Here is a 16,097-nt window from a genome sequence, read left to right on the forward strand (position 1 = left end):
GGAACCGCTCGGAGCTGTCAGCACATTGCCAGCAGATTGATGGCTCCGAGGACCTCCAGTGTAGAGGGTAATGTTAAGGATCTGCAGTTACTCAGCTGAGGCTGAGATGAGGGATGCCTCCTTTCCAGGCCTGGTTATTGAATTTGAAAACCCTCATAGGTTTTGCTGTCACTGGTGGTGCTGGACTATTATAGGAATGAGTTAAAAAGAAATGACTGGGAGAAGAAGCTTAAAGGAAAACGAAGATGTATCTTTATGGTTTTCAGGTTAACGCAGCGACAAAAAAGATAAAGTTTCACTGTAAAGTAAAAAAAAAAAAAAATAATCATCGTGTTAGATTCTGGTCCTTAGAACAGCTTTTTTTACAGCCAAAACCTCCTTAGTGGAGATCAAAGCCAAAACATTTTTTTGTACAAAAGTTTACCCTAAGCAGAGGCTAACCATGAACTGAAAGGCAATTTCCATATTCTATTTCACTGGCTTTATTCTATTTCATAATTGTTAGCCTTCAACACCAGGTAAAGAATAAGTAAAGATAGAAAGCAGGCTGTAAATAAGTGCCAAGTCATAGAAACATTAAGCAGCAAACCAACCAAAAAAAAAAAAAATCAAATTTCTTCTAACTTGTAACTTTTGAAAGGAAAAGAACTATTGTTTATCATATAATTACACCTCATTTTCTGTATAAAATCATTTTTATTCCTGAAGTAAGATATAATATTAACCCTCTGCTTTCCCAAACCCACACATTCCTTCACGTACCCACCTACAGCTCCTTGAACTGATCATGCTGCACATTTGGCCTTCATTGTTCAAGGTATCTTGGTGTAATGAACACTTTGTGCAACATAATGAGTATAAAATGTCAAAAAAATAGGAATGGGAACTAATGAAAAATCTTGGGGCAACAAATTTAATTCTTAAGTGGTGAACCTGGCTATACATCTGCAAGTTTGTGAGAAATGTGGTTCTAAAAAATAATAATATAATCCTGAATATGTATCTCTCACACCTGGGACTGGTTTCTTTGCACCAGCAAGCAACATATTTGTTAAATTACAAGTACATTTTTCATTAAGCAGCAGGAAGTGACCAAAATTGTCTGGTATAGCTGGAAGGGAAAGCTTCCTCCTAAAAAGAATCGGTTTGGAAAGTAATATTTTCTGAACTTTCATCTGTGACCCTAAAACCGACGGTTGTCAACTCATTTTGATGTTGCTGACTGGGAGGTCCATGGGAAAAGCAGGATTTTGTGAATTTTGTTGGGAATTAAGTGCTTAAATTTCTCCCCCAGAGGTAGGAAGAAGGCTGCTCCTCTCTTCTTCCAACTTCTTGGAGATATTTTATTTCTTCACCCTTTATCAAGGTTCCAGTACCTTCCATGAAACCACCGGCAGGATTTGGGTAGTTCCAGCAGGGCACTAATTATCCACAAAATGGACTCATAAATTCAGAGAGTGATTTATTGCTCTGGGATCCCTCTTTCCCTCTCCAGCACTGCCTGGAGCACAACCCACCCCTGCTTTCATCTGGTTTTTCAGCCACCCAAGACCCTTTGCAGAACTTCAACTTCTTCAGTGAACCAATGGTATGAACCTCCCCCTGTAAAACAAAAGGCAAAGCTGCTCACAAGGATTTCTTTTCCTCTTCTTTTCATCTGTCAATGAAATATTTAATGAATCAATCAATGGAAAGTCTCTAGGCAGGAGAGTTCTAAACTCACTGCCATAAGTAGGCATTTAATTTTGATTTACTGTGGTGGTTATTGCTTATTAATCAGATAACATTATGAAAGCTGAGTACGTGTGTGTCAGTTGTACATTAATTAGTTACTAAAGTAAGAGAAGCTAAAGAGCACCAGGAGCTGCTTCCATGTCCCCTGAATTAATTTAATTACAAGGAAAAAGTTCCAGAGCACATTCTTCCACATGGGTAACCATTCATATGAAAACAAATTGCAACAAATAGTGAGGTCTTCAGAAAAAAAAGAAAAAAAAAAACAGCTTCTAGAAGTCATATAAGCAGCAGATAAATGTTAAAAACTTCATTGAAAAAAAAAATTCAAGTAATTTTTTTGTCAACAGATTTATCAAGTGTATGCAGGAGAACCAGAAGTTCCTTTTTTTTTCAGAATTATCCACAGTGTGACTTAGGAACAGTTTGATTGTAAAGGACATCCCATGCTAAGGCCAGATTACCTCACAAATTTCCAATTCCCAATAATTCTCAGTGGCCCATCATATCTATATATGTTTTCACTTTCTTTTTTAAATGTTTCTCTGAAATGTTCATGGGGCACAGCTCACAAATGGAAAATACCCAATATTGTCCAATAGTGTTATGCTCTGCCAGCCACCCCACACTGCTCCTGCTTCAGGGAAATGTTCTGGGATCCGTGGATTTATTCCCAGGGGTGAGATTTATTCCCTCACTTGCCTCCCGTTCCCCACCACTCTGGTTTATGTTCCCTCTCCAGCACGGGCTGAAACAAACTTCCTAAATTTGATAATAGTTCTATAAATCTTGGAAATTTGGCTCTTGTGACAACATTATTTCTTAGAAAGCAAGCAAATATTTACACTTAGCATATTTAATAATTTGCTGCAGCTGATTGTTAATCCCAAGGACTAATTCCAGTTATTTTCCTGGTGATATCCAAATGCAGGCAGGTGAGGAGGCTGCCAGGTTGGTGTTTGTCCTCCTCTGACACCTCCTGCCCAGCTGGGCCCTTTTCTAGTGCCAAAGCCAGCACCTCTGCAGGTCCTGGGAATGTAAAAACAACCAACAGCCTGTGTCATGTGGTGACAAACACAGTTCAAAGTGCCATTATCGCTCGTTCTCGTGGTGATAATTAATCCCATCATCATTATCATAATGAGAAACCACGTTTGGAAAATGCTGATTGAAAACCTTCAATGTAAGGAATACAGTCACTCACTGCCCTTTCAGCCTGAGGGATTCTTACATTCGCTGTTGATTAGCACAGAGTCTTCCAAAGAATCTTTATGCCCCAATCCAAACTTTTCTAGTGTTCTTATGTCTCACTTCGTGATTTTTTAAAATGTTCCATTCTAGCATGAAGTGCCAGGATTGCACTTTCGTTCATTAATTTGTGATGGATCTTTAATCAAGTTTTTTTTTTGGGTTTTTTTTTTTTCCTGATTTCTTTCCTCTCCCAGTGATGTGGTGACAAAGGAAGACAAAGAAATGGAGAGATATTGTCATGGTTTAACCTCAGCCAGCAGCTGAATCCCACACAGCCACCTGCTCCCTCCCTCTCCGTGGGATGGGGAGGAGAACGGGAGAAACCTGGGGGTTACACAGGACCAGAGTAGTATTTGAAATTAACTATTACAATAATTGTATTGTTAACATAATTGTGTTAATTATTAGGGGGGTTATTTGTGTTATTATAAGGGAGAGGGAGAGGGAAGGGGAAAGGGAAAGGGAAAGGGAAAGGGAAAGGGAAAGGGAAAGGGAAAGGGAAAGGGAAAGGGAAAGGGAAAGGGAAAGGGAAAGGGAAGGGAAGGGAAGGGAAGGGAAGGGAAGGGAAGGGAAGGGAAGGGAAGGGAAGGGAAGGGAAGGGAAGGGAAGGGAAGGGAAGGGAAGGGAAGGGAAGGGAAGGGAAGGGAAAAAGGAGAAAAAAAGGAGAAAAAAAGGAGAAAAAAAGGAGAAAAAAAGGAGAAAAAAAGGAGAAAAAAAGGAGAAAAAAAGAGGAAAAAGGGGGGAAAATGGGGGGAAAGAGGGAAAAAAGGAAAAAGGGGAAAATAAATGGAAAATGGAAAACTAAATTGAAAAATGGAATAGTGAGCTCTGAATTGCCATAATTATAAAAAAGGAGGTGGCTTTGGGAAGTGACCCCATGTAATGCCATGGACTGGCCCTTGATTCCAGGCCTTCCCACCAGGCAGAGCTCCAGCCCCTCCTGCAGCTGCTGAGCATCCCCTTAACACAGACTCTCCTTTCAGCTTTTCAGACATCTTTATGGACATTTTGAAGCTGATAAATAACCCCAGCCTGTCCCACAGACACTCCTCTTCTGCAAGGCTGATAAGGCAAATCTAAACTACATTAGATAAGCACTGCATTTTTAGAGGCCTCAGATTTGTCTCCAGTTTTCAGCTTACTGTTGGGCTGTGCAAACATAAAATGAGGTGTGTAAAATCTAAAACTCCCTATAAACGACCCGGTGAATCCTGAACTTCAAAAAATATTTGTGAAATCTGTTCTGCACATGCCATATTTCCATATTCTGTAGATCTAGAGATAGGGAATGACCCGATACTGGTGAAATTTAAGTCTTGCACTGTAAACAAAGGTAAATTGGTTGGTCAGAGGGGCTTCTCCAAGTGTTTCTATCTGTTCTGGATATATTAATTGGTTGTACACATATGCACAATCATTACATGACAAATTAAAAAGGGGCACATAAGAAGCTTAAGTCACCATAAATCATACAATAAATATCTGAATGAGAAAATTTAATAAACAATATGTTCCCACAACAGCTTCATCCCCTCCCATTAAATCCATAACCCCCCTAGGACTTGTTCTACTATTCTCAATTCCTGACTACACATTATCTATTAAAAGAAGCAGAAAAAAAATAAAAAAGCACAACTCACCATGCCAGGATATGTCTCTTTCTCTCACATTTTGGTCTGGCAGTTTGTTTTCTGTGGCAAGAATTCCAGCCTGTGGCTATTTTGGATGAAAAATGGTATCTTCCTACATGAAAATTCCCTTCATTTTAACAATGTTTCTAATCTGCATCAACAAGAAACTCAGTGAATGGGTGGATGGGATATTCCCAGAGGAAGATCTCCTTGTAGATGGTGACTGTGTCTTTTTGAGGCCAACAGCTGGGATTTGGGATTCCTGCATCCCATAGGAACAGGAATCATTCCCAACCAGCTTCTCCAATGATGACTGGTGCAGATATTGCAAAATGAAGTTTCTTTTTCTGTAAATATTTTGTTGCAGCAAGTTCTGTCTTTGCTGGAAATAAACCACTTTTCCCAGCCTAAAACTCCCTAGCACATATTTTCCTTTAGAAAGAAAATGGATGTTCCTCTGGAGAACACAGTGGGATTTAGACCTTTTCCTTCACAGCACTCCAAAGTGACTTTGGACAAATGGCTGTTAATCCTACATTGCTCAGGTGTCAGAACTGATCCCATTGAACAATTTTGATAATTAATTTGACAGAGGATGCGACTACACCAATTAAATTGTTTTTCCTGACATGAATTTGGAAGGCAGCGCCGACTCCGAGGAATTTCGGACGACGGGTAAATGAAATGATCTGGGGACCTCAATGACAGACATAGGATAACATTTAGGAGCACACAACTTCCAGTTCAGGAATTTAGGAATGAATAATTGGTATTTTTGAGGTTGTTTTTGGAAATGGAAAAAGAAAGCAAAGATTTCATGATCTGCTGAATATGAATCACTGATGCAACAGCCCCATGAGCACAAATGGTGGGTTGCATCTTATGATGGGGAAGGAATAATATTCTCGTTAAAAACAGGAGAATATTCCTATTATTCTACAATGTTGGGGTTGTCTGGTGCTGCAGACTGTTCACAGGCAGAAGGAAAATTCATCAAAATATGGAAAAGGGATACTTGGGAAAAAGTCTAACCTCTCTTAAGTGATGAGAATGAAACAAAGTCATTTATTTAGGCCAGTAAAGCAAATGAAGATTTGGATAAAGGTAGTTTAAATCACTAGGCAAGGTTGGTGCAAACATGAAGTGGCTACGGATAAATTCAGGCTATTAAGAGAATATGTCTGCAGGACATCTTTAGGAAGGAGAAAGGTTTCTCTTTGGTAGTGGAGGCAAACAAATGACTTTAAATTACAGTGGTCACTTTATAAACCCAATTCCATTGTATACTTCCCTGGAAAAACTAGGGGAATTCTGTAGCCCTTGCTGTCACTTTGAGTATGTTGAGCATTTCTTGTCTATTCCATGACATTGGAAATGAGATCCTGACATCTTTAGAGCTGCTCCAAAATCCCAGGTAGGACCAAAAGATGTGAGGGCATGAGTGCCCCAGATTTACTGGCACTCTTTGATTTGGATCTGTCAGCCAGGAGAGAGGTTTACATCCCACATAAAGGATCCTCATAAAGTGCTCTTGCAGCACCTCATGTCTCTGTAAATATGGATACATATATCGCTAATAAATATAGCTAATAAATATAGCTAATAAATATAGCTAAGAAATATATTCTCTAAATATAATATAGATTAATAAATATAAATATATTATCTAAATGTAAATATAGATAATCACACACATGAGCCCCTACATGGCCCAGGCTCTCTAGAAAAGAATGGATCTCGAAGTGAGGTGTAAATGTAGGTTTGAGATATGTATTATTATCACATTAAACAATAAATGTGTGTTAAAGAGCCTGTTTTGCTATTTCCACTCATTCTAAACACAGGGTCCAGCCTCCCGCCACATCCAGACAAACTGCAGAGACAACCCAGGCTCTTAAACCACATTTTCTTATTCTGAAACCTTCCATCTTTTGCAAATAACTCCTCTGATTTCCATGATCATAAAGAACTGGATAACACTAAATTATAACAACAGCAATCAGGGGCATGGGGAGCAAGAGGATCCTCGATTGCAGCCCATGCATCACTCAAAAGCCCCACAGAAGAAGAGATTGAAAAGCACATCAATTCACATAACTTCCTCCAGTGCCCATTGTCCTTTTCAGTTCCTAATGATGCTGAAGTGTCTCCATGATTAAAATTTAAAGGTTTCCCAGTAACCAAGTAATTTGCCCAAAACTCCTTATCTAGCACTCACCACGAAGACTCTGATTTTAATATACCATTAATCAAGCTCCAGCCAAGTTTACTACTGATACTTTCAATTACAGAGGGACTAACTTCATTCTTCTCAGTGTGGCAGTGAGAGACCACTTCTCTGATTAGCCACAGCCCCTAAAAACAGACGGATAACAGGGCTGGGCTGGATGCACTTTCCTGAAGGAACTATTTGTTGGGAATTACGATTCAGCAAACAAAATTGGATCACTCTGCTGCAGGATAATCTTCAGCCAAATTTTGAGCCCTACGTACCCTAATTATAATAAAAACCGTGAGGCGGTTTCAAGCTTTACGGTGTAACAATAAAGTGGGGTTTGATGAAATGGAAATCGGCGCCACGGCGAACCGAGTTCCAAATATCCGCGGATTTCCCACCACAAACATTCCCACAAATGCCCGTGGTGCCTGTTTAATTGAGGCACATGAATAGATCCACAATCTTCAATAGGACATCTCGTGCTCTAAGCGATGCACGTGCACAAGTGATTGCAGGATCAGTTATCAGAAAATGATCCCCGGTACAATTTATAAGAATTCCAACAGATTGCAAATAGCTATGATTTGTCACACAACATCTGGTCTCTTCTCTCCACAATCAAATGGACAAATGGAAATAACAATACAGGCTGTGAAATCGCAGCTTGGAAAAAACAATTAGAGGGAAAGGGACCCCTACCTTACCCTGCCGGAGTGATGGAATTTGCACAGGGCTGCCTGGCTCAGCTAATGAAGAGTCAGTGCTCGTTTGAGCTCCAGTGTGATTGCCACACAAGAAATATTTAATTCTGAACTTGTTCCCACATCTGCAGTCAAAACTTCAGGAAAAATGGGATGGTACTGTTACTGCCCCAAGAAAAGCTTTGCCTGTTCTGAAGGATCGATGTCCTGTCGAGATGGGTGACGAGATGGACAAAATTGTACTGTTTTATTTAACTATATCAGCTTTATCAGTATTTATATATCTATATATTATTACTACATTGACTATATGGTTCTGGATGCAGCTGACCATTAATTCTATTTAATTCACCGAGAGAACATTATGGCACACACCTTCCAAAATTGCAAGGACTGTCTCAGCAGTGAAATCAGAGGGAAAGGCAACAATTAACTTGGCTGCAAATTAGGAATATCCATCACTAAGCTCAGATTTGTTCAATACAATTTAAACTGAAAGGATATATGTAAAAATGTTGAGGGGAAAAAAGTAAAAGAGGGTGTTTACAATAACAGCAACTGAGACAGATTTCCACTGACAGCACTACTCAGAGTCTCTGGATGGCACCGTCTGCTGGTAAGTTTGATTATCTGGTGAAAAATCATTTTGATATTTAAGAAAAGAGCAATGAAACATCTGAGTTTCCTGTCATTCAAACCCAGCCTCCACAGAGCAGTTGAGATGCGTCACATTAGTTAAACAAAAGTTTGAGCTCTTATGTGGAAGCCTCTTTTACTAAGAGGAGAGACATTTCCGTGAGGTAACGCACTTCCTTTACAGTGCTGTCCAAAGAAATGAGAGATTTGGGTGTTTTGTCAAATAATGAGTAAATCTGTTCTTTATGGAGTGACCTCAGCACCGACCTCCTCTCTGTAGAACATCAGCACAGCTCTGAGAGCAGTGAAGTCAATGCAACATCCAGGCAAGGAACTTCACTTTTTTTGGTGTTCATCCAAAAGTTCCCAAATTTCTGCTGCTTAATCTTCTTTCAGAATTTTTGTTCCCCAGCAATAAGTGGAATAGATAAGGCGTACAAAAGAAAAATAAAACCACTAAGATGGTCCCTGAAGTTCTCCTTTATCCCAAACACAGCAATACCTTTTTGGAAGATTTACAATGTTAACCAATTCTTTTCTGTCAAGTAGCAATTTTTTGGCAGATCCCTTTTGCATGATTCATGAAGGACCAGTAAAAGGCTAATTGTTCAAATTAATTTGCGTAAATGACTAAGCAAGAGATAACAAAATTACATCTGCACTTGTTTGGCAAAGATTCAATAGCAGTGGCCCTGTACTGCCAGCTGCTTCCAGACAACACTCTCGCAGAAATTAAAAGCTACAAATATTAATTAATACACTTTTTTGGTACGTTAATTTGCACTGAAAGGTTCCGGAGTACAAAACTGCTGAGAAGATGAACCATGATAATTAGAATTAATGGGATGGATGCATGTTTTTTGCAGCTGAAGTTTTAAAAACCCATGAATGGAACTGGGAACTTGGAACTGACATTCTCATAAATCTCTATGATAATGCTGCTATTAGTATTAGAAGGATTAAGCGCCGCGGCTCCGGCGTTATCCATCACATGACACGTTGTATCCCATCTGTCACCGCAGAGCCTGAGACGTGAGCGCTGTCCTTGAGGAAGCCGCGTGAAAAGCTTTGGGAATTCAAGGAATTGCAGGATGGATGGCTCAACCCCCTGACTCCCCAGCAGGAATAATGGCCAGTGCTCTGTTCTTGTCAGCTCAGGGCTTGAGCAAATACTCCGGTTGTGGTTAAGTTAAGTTAAGCTAAGCAGCCTGAATTGGAGATAAATCAGCAACAGTCAAATGTCACAGATTTTTATTGTTCACTCCTTCCCGTCGTTGGGAGTTGGATGTCTCTGGAACTGGTTTTTACTGGGGTTCACCCCAATAATTTGGCATTTTTGGGGCAGCCAGCACCACTTGGGCTCCACTCAGGGCGTTGAAACAACAAATAATTTTTACATGAAGTCACTAATTAGATCCTTTACCTGCTTCACAATGTTACCTACATATTTGCATAATACAAATCCCCTTCTCCATGGAAATGCTGTTGCAAGAACACAAATTTTTAAATGTGTCTTGTCTTTAAATTTTGCCTGGAAAATTAACTTCAAATTTTATCTTAGGGCTTTCCAAACTTCTAAAAAATTATTGTATTTTACATCCTAAAAATACTTCACGAGGACACAAATATGAGACCATGCTACCCATTTCACTAATTATTTTCAATGCTAAGGAAGGCTGTAGAGAAGGAAGTTTCAAGATTTCAAAGGTAAGAAATTCTTAAATAGCACTTTTTCTTCTATTTTGAATGATGCCCGTGCACACAGGCAATAGGTTTGGTGAGAAAGGCTGGACCAGGAGGGGTGTCTGAGAAAGACCAGACAGAGGAGATTATCCTAGGAAGGAGCAGCTTCCTCACCCTTCCCAAAAAAACACCCCATGGTGTCCAAAGCCTCCCAAAAAAGCCAACACTAAGGAACATCTAATAGAGTGTAGGATCCAGAATATTTTCTCTTTGAGTATTTTGGTAGGAAAACCCTCAAAATTATGCCATCACAATTTATTAGAATTTTTAGAACTTATTGTTGGTGGAATTCTTGGTGGGATGCCTTGTGCAGGGCCAGGAGTTGGACTTCCATGATCCTTAAGAGTCCCTTCCAACTCAGGATATTCTATGATTCTTCTCATATTTTTATTCCTTTATTCTGAATCATTGGATCATTCTGAATCATTGGATTATTCTGAATTATTGGATCATTTTCCTCTTGTACAACAACTCTGCTTCTACTCTGCTTTTATTCACCTACACTGGCTAAAAAAAAAAAAAAAAAATAACAATTTGTTATGTCCCTTCTCTGATGACATCATGGAATAAAATAAAAAACTCTCCTTGACCCTGACCCTCAGCATGTGGGTTGTTAATTTGGTGCAGTCAGACTGCTCATGGTCTCACAGCTCATGAGAACTCAACCCAAATCTTCCATTCCTTGGATCAATCACAGAACACAGCAGCAAGGGTTGGTGCTCATCTCCCCAAACCCAGATTTCACAGCCCTATCCAGCAAGAAAAGGCTGGAAAAGACAAATTTTATTAATCTTTCAGAGTTTATATTTAGAGCAATAATAAAAGTGTATTATATTTTTTTAATTACTGTGAATTATAGAATGTGTGAATATTTTTCCACAACAATAGTGTTATGTTTATGCTCCAAAATATTCACCCAGGTGAACACCAGGGCAGAAACCAATCAGCTTCAGAAATTAATACATTTCAATTAATAATATGAATTAAGATCTTTTTCCTTTCTGCACTCTTAAGACACAATTGTTTACCCCTACACAGAGATGTGAGACAGAATTGCTCTGTGAGTCACTTGGAGTAAATACAAAAAGAGGTTTTGAGCCAAGTTAAATCAGAGATTAAAAAGAAAACCAAATAAAGCTGTGAACCACAACCCCCAGATAACGCAGGAGGAGAAAAGAGGAGCATGGAGAAAATAGGGTACAACACCAAGTCATTCCTAATCATTTGAATTGTTAAAAAGAAAAGAAAATCTGAGGGAAAAAAAATATACCATCAACAACATTTTGCATTTCTGCGGCAGAAAATACAAAGCACTTCATCCATGCTTCTGTGGGTTATGATCCCGATATTCCCAGTCGGATAATCACCATCACTACAGCTTGGAAAAGGCAACAGGACGGGGATAAACTTTGCCCAGAGCACAGGAAAACCCAGTTTCAGAGGGGGGCAGTGCCCCAGCTGGATCCCAGCACTGTCCAGGATGCTGGTCCAGAACATTCCATTGGTGGCACCCACTGGGCAGGGAGGACCTGGGTACAGGGTTTTAATTCTCAGTGCAGCACGTGGAATTTGTGGAATTGGAGATCCTGCCAAAGATCAGCTGGAGCTCTCAGGAGTTTGGTAGGCAGGGAAATTCACTGAAAACTAATTATCACCTCTGTGCTGTCCCATTAAAGCAAAGAGAAACTGGTGGCTGTCATGGACTTTGCTTTCTCTGTCTTTAATCAGCATTCTGGGCTTGCTGAGACTTCCCAGAACTCTGGATTTTGGGGGTTTTTTGGTGTGGTATTTTTGGTATATTATTCTGGCTTTTTTTTGGTGTATGATTTTGGCAAAACATTCACCTTTTTTATGCTGCTGTCACTTCTCCCTCGCAGCCTCATCATAAAACCAATTCCTGGCCATTCCTGACACTAAAATTCATGCTAAGAGTAACTTGAAGAGCTTAATTATTAATTAAATGAACTTCCTTTAGGCTGTAATAATAGACCAGCATTACTAGAAAGAGTACTTAAATTTGCATTTATGGTCCTTTACTGAAACCATTTGCTTCCCTCGAGACAATTCTTCTTTCTTCCATCTCATCAGTCTCATGGCCCAGTACAGGGCATCAAACCTGTCATTATCAGTCTTGGTCTGATTGATAAAGAAGATTTAGGGAATATTTGGTGTTTCCAGGAATCTAATAGCAATAAGTAAGCAGCTGTCACCCAAAATTAGGGGAATTTGTGCCACGGCGCAGCTGGGAAATGGGTTAGAGTGGTCAGTGAAAATACACCAAACTACCCTCACCCACAGCGCCCACAAAGGCTCCTGGCATTCTGGGCAGATGAATAAATCAAATTTGAGGAGGAGGCTGATGACCATCAGCCGTAAATAAAATAATAAAAATTAAAATATGCGATAAACCACCCCCAAATGAGAATATCTTGGGCACCAATCTCATTTCCTGGCAACCTTTTGGTGACTCTCAGAAACAGCTCCTGGTGGCAAAGGGCCAGTGCCAAATCCACCTGAATTTTCATGTGGAGAATTCAGACAGGGAGAGTAGGAAGCATCTTAGAAGTTCATTCAATTTTCCAATTTTGCAGTGCCTCCACAAGAGAACTAAAGGAGCATGTGCAGGTTCCTTTGAGGACAATTTCCCCCTGGACATGGCAGTGAACCCACCCAGGGCTGGTTTTCTTTCTTCACATTCCTTCATTTTCCCTCTAGGAAGTCGAATTAGAACATAAAAGCTGAAAACATGCACCACAGCCGTGTCCCCCTCTTTCCTGCTCCCCAGCAGAGCTTGTTCTCTGCTGCTTAACTGGAATTTTATGGGGCACCCTGGTGACTCTTTAACACACCCTGTTTGTTATCCCTGCCCCTGAGCCACAGCTTATAAATAAAACCAGGTGGGACCTGCAGTACCTAACACTCTGTTACACAAAGCATTTGCACAGAAAGTCTGGGCTTGGCACCCTGGAGGAGCCTGAAATCATGGAATCCCAGAATGGTTTGGGCTGAAGGTTAGAGACCATCCCATCCCACCCTCTGCCATGGGCAGGGACACCTTCCACTGTCCCAGGGTCCTCCAAGCCCTGTCCAGCCTGGCCTTGGACACTCTCAGGGAACCTGTGCCAGGGCTTCACCACTCCCTGAGCAAAGCTGGACTTTTTAAAGGGATAAGAGATGATGTTTAATCATGTTTTAGCACAAATATCTCTGTATCAAATAGGTTGCTCTTAACTTTTCAAAGAGAAACCCCACGACATCACTGAGCAATAACCGAACATTCCAGGTCCATGGTCCCCAACAAAATTTGCATGGGCATTTCTGTTTGTGTTCCTTTCCCTCTAAACATCCCTGCCAAGCCTGGAATGTTTTGGTTGCCTCCATGAAGGAAACAGGAGGAAAGCTGCAGGAAACAAAGCCCTGTGGTTCTCCAGGGAGCAGCTCTGGGTGTCAGAGGGGCTGCCTTGATCCGAGCAGCTTACGCCGTATCAGCCCCGTCCTGCAGGACCGTGTCAGGGGGTGGCGAGGAAAAAGTGATTTATATTTGTGCCTCAGACATCCTAATTCCCTCATGCACAGTTTCAATGGAGAGAGACACCAAGAGCTTTAGAAATGTGTGGCTAATTATACATCTCATCAAATGCTCAACACTTAAACTCGTGATGAGCACAAAGCACTTGTCTGCTCCGCCACCTATCCCCTTCCTGGGATGTCCTTTTTAATGGTCTCTTATGTAAAGAGAGTTGGCTGCTTAAATATTTGAAGTCTGCCAGTTTAAAAGATTTAAAGTATTTTTAAAATGCAGAATAGATTTAGGTTTTGTGCGCTCTTATCGTTCAAGAAAAACCTTCACTGATACTTTTTTTTTTTAATTAAAAAAATCCCTTTGGGCTATGAATGCCAAGTTTTAGCCTGGAGGGAATTTTTATTGCAGATATAAACCCCTGGAAATCAGAGTATGTACACATCTACCACCGAGCCTGATAAACCCTTGACTGTGACACTGCTACTGAGGGCTGCTATAATATCTGATGACAAAACTGACAGATTACTTCTGATGAGAATGTGGAACCCTTTTTGTTTTTAACTTGACCCTGAAGACATGTCATAACATTTGTAATATCTGCAATAAAGTGTCAACTATAGTGCTTTAAGACTGCTGGAGCTTGGAGTTAAGCATTCAGTTTAGTGCTCCTACAGCTTTCAATTTCAAATAAAAAAGGACTCTTAATTTCCTTTTGGACAGTCCAAGCCCAGTAGAACTGCACCAATTTGTCTTGGCAAATACGAAGTGGTAGGGGGGGAACATGACTGCTGGAAAGGAAATCCAGAAGAACAGAACAAAATAAAATAAACCTATCAGTCGTCTCCACATAAATTGGGGATTTACAGTTCAGCAGGAACGATCTTGAGAGGGGATGGCAATAAAAGGAGTGTCAGTGACCACATCAGTGGCAGGGCTGCCTGGATTCCAGGCTAACTTTTCACTGTGACCCTCCAGCTGCACAAGGTTCAAGTATTTTACGGCTTTTTCCAGAGGAATAAAAATGCCAGTGGTATCTCCCAACCCATGCAGCTAGATGTGATGCTTTGGTTGTTCAATTAGGGGACAGGCACCCCCTGGGTGGGTCTCCCCAACCCTGCTATCTCCCATTATTTGGCCTGCTCAGGAACCACGATGGGACCAGAGCATCATCAGGGCTTGGAAAGACCCCTGAGATCATAAAGCCTCACCATAAAGGATGGCCATAAAAAAAAACCAGTCCTGCCACGGATGCCACATCTCCTCTGGCTCAGACATTGCATTTCTAAAGGTGCTCTGGACCAGAGAATCCCCCACTTCTCTGACAATCTGGTCCCAAAAATTAATAGCTTGATATAAAAGTAAGCACCAGGCACAAGGCTGTGAAAGACAATATTTTGCTGCCACTAACAAGGGCTGATTTCTTTGTCTAAGTGTACAATATAGTCAAACTAAGCTTTATTTCCCAAGAGACGAGATACTTCATTTATTTGTGTAACTTCCTCAGACTTTATATTCTTGTGTGTTTCAGGACTTCAGTAGTTGCCTTCTTGTAATATTTCAGCTTTTAAGCTGTTTTCTTGCCTCACTGAACTCACATAAGATACATCTGAAAGCTTTAGTACAAATTTACTTCGAATAAAGTCTTCAATTCATTTTCATGGCACCAAAAAGACAGCTTTAATAACTGCAATGACAAATAAACTGGAAATCATTCCAGGCCTTTTCACTTAACTGACAAGTAGAACGCTCTCATAATGAGCCGCAGGTTTTACGTTTTCTCTTTGACCATAATAGCTTCATTTAAGAGCGTCAGACCCTGACACTTCATCATTTATCTACATTATTTCTCATCTTCTTTCAAATAAATTATGGAATACTAGACTGAGCACATAAAAACAAAGTGACTTGTTATCTGTAAACAGCAAGATAAATTGTCCAGAAGTTCCTCATTTAGTTCCTTTTAAATTTAAGGGCAAGTTATTGGATGTACCTTTTTTTTTTTTTTTTCTCCTATCCCAATTTTTTGCATTTTTTTACAGCCATCTTATTCTGTTGCCAGTGGCCTTTGTGCAGCCATCCAAAGCCTGATGATAGTGCAAAAGGCATAAAATAATTCCATTATCCCAAGGTTGGACAGGGTAGTGCAGAAAAGAAAAAAAAAAAAAAACTAATAAAAATATTGAAAAACAAAATCAAATAAACAACTTCCATGGATATTTCTCTCCATCTGCAAAACTCCTCGTCCGTAATACATCTTGTCAGCCTGGCAAATGTGACACATCCAAAGTAATGAACGGTGGGGCTGTGACTGTCCTCGTCCTCATGAGGAGCTGATATTTCCCGCCAGCCAAGCCCCCCTTCCCGCCTGGAATACATTAATTCCTGCCTCTGAGCTCACATTTCCTTTATTTCCCAACCACATTGTCCTCAACACAATTAGCAACCTTGCTTCTGTGTTTTAATTAGCGGTGACAGATGAAATCAAGAGAGGTTGGGTTTAAGGACACCCCGTTTGTCCCCAGCGCTCTCTCCCTGTGGAAATCACATTTTCCCAACATTCCAGGGTGTGGAGACCCCCCAGAGCTGAGCCCAGTCCTCAACTGGAGTTTGTGCAGCCACAGCAGTGGCCACAGCACGTTTAACCCTGCTGGGGGGGATTC

The sequence above is a fragment of the Vidua chalybeata genome, chromosome 7, assembly GCF_026979565.1.
Source record: "Vidua chalybeata isolate OUT-0048 chromosome 7, bVidCha1 merged haplotype, whole genome shotgun sequence".
Taxonomy (NCBI): domain Eukaryota; kingdom Metazoa; phylum Chordata; class Aves; order Passeriformes; family Viduidae; genus Vidua; species Vidua chalybeata.